Source organism: Megascapheus bottae, chromosome 10 (genome assembly GCF_031878675.1).
Source record: "Megascapheus bottae isolate mThoBot1 chromosome 10, mThoBot2.hap1, whole genome shotgun sequence".
Taxonomy (NCBI): domain Eukaryota; kingdom Metazoa; phylum Chordata; class Mammalia; order Rodentia; family Geomyidae; genus Megascapheus; species Megascapheus bottae.
This window is the reverse complement of record NC_143518.1, coordinates 7,522,219-7,523,887: the sequence shown is the minus strand read 5'-3', so window position 1 is coordinate 7,523,887 and position 1,669 is coordinate 7,522,219. Positions and strand designations below refer to the sequence as shown.

At 42.3% G+C, this 1,669-nt stretch overlaps 1 pseudogene; it reads left to right on the top strand.

Moving 5' to 3' along the window:
* Nucleotides 1-970: 970 nt before the first annotated feature.
* LOC150057374 (UDP-N-acetylglucosamine transferase subunit ALG13 pseudogene) lies at nt 971-1,469 on the top strand (annotated as a pseudogene).
* The last annotated feature ends 200 nt before the right edge of the window (nt 1,470-1,669 follow it).

The window sequence follows — 1,669 nt, the reverse complement described above, 5'->3', positions numbered from 1 at the left end:
ATCCCATCTTGCATTCTCCCTGCGCCCTGATGCCCTGAGGCAAGCAGCTTACAAACTGTAGTCATCTGCTAATGATGAACACTTACTCTTTGCCAAGCAAGCATTGTGCCTGGGAAAAAAAGTTCTTTCTGGGAATGATTTGTAACTCTAACAGCCCCCATGTACCCACCATTATCACTCTCCTCGTTGCACAGGTGGAAAAATCGCAGGCATAGAAAATGGAAATCACTTGTCTTGGACCAGGCCTGGAATTGAAGCCATGCCCTCTGACTCTCAGACTATTTCCCCTGGCCACTGAGACATACCTGAGGACATGCACATGACTAGACTTCTCTCAAGCTATGTGACCGAGCTATGGCCAATGGCATACAAGAGTGGCAGGTGTTACTGCTAGGTGTGCTCCCTAGTGCATATTGCACAGGCCTCGAGAACCTGTGTCTTCACTTGTCAGAGGACTATGTAAACAAGACTTGCTTGAGCCCCACAAGATGATGGGACCGTGGATAGAAAGAGCCCGTTTCTTTCTTATTTTTGGAGGGGAACTCCAGACATCTGCCCAGCCAGGAATGGCCCTCCATAGAGTAACTGAGAAATAGATATCTGTTGTAAGATTTTTCCACCTGATTGTAATTTATTCATAATGATGAATGATAGTAAGTAAAATAAGTAAATAAATAAATTAAACATCTAATTTCTAACCTAAGACTGACTTTGACTTTTCATTATTTTTCTTATTATCTCTAAGTAGTTATACAAAGGAGTTGTCATTTAACAAAGTACTTTATGAATGCTATACAATATCTTGTCACTTGATCAGTGTCACTCCTTCAGCATTCTCACCCATGCCTTCTTTACCAAACCCTTCCCTCACTCTTCTTAGCTTTGCATTCTCCCTTCATCTATTTGTTATATGAGCAAAATATAACCTACTTTTTTAAAAAGCATAATAGTGCGATTGGAGGTCTGACACATGCATGAGATAAAGTGTGTGTTTGTAACCGTAGGGACCACCAGTTTTGACCACCTCATTGCATGTGTGTCAGCGCCGGACAGCTTGCGTATCATCCAGAGTCTTGGTTACAGCCGACTTATCCTCCAAATTGGTAGAGGAACCGTGATACCTAAACCATTCAGTACTGAGTCATTTACTCTGGATATTTACAGGTACAAAGATTCCTTGAAAGAAGACCTTCAACTAGCAGATCTTGTTATTAGTCACGCAGGTGCAGGAAGCCGTTTGGAGACCCTGGAAAAAGGCAAGCCGCCTGTTGTAGTGGTAAATGAAAAGTTGATGAACAACTGGAATTGGCAAAACAGCTACACAAAGAGGGACATCTCTTCTGCTGTACCTGCAGCACACTTCCTGGGCTGTTACAGTCAATGGACTTATCAACACTGAAATATTATCCTCCTGGCCAGCCAGAAAATATTCTTCATTTTTGGTTAAAGTTGTTGGATCACAAAAATAAACATTACACTTTCAACACTTAAAAATACCCCAAATATGGGCTGGGAGTTTGGTCTAGTGGTAGAGTGCTTGCCTAACATATACAAAGCACTGGGTTCGATTTCTTGGTATCACATATACAGAAAAGGCCAGAAGTGGTGTTATGGCTCAAGTGGTAAAGCACTAGCCTTGAGCTGAAGAGCTCAGGAACAGCACCCAGAC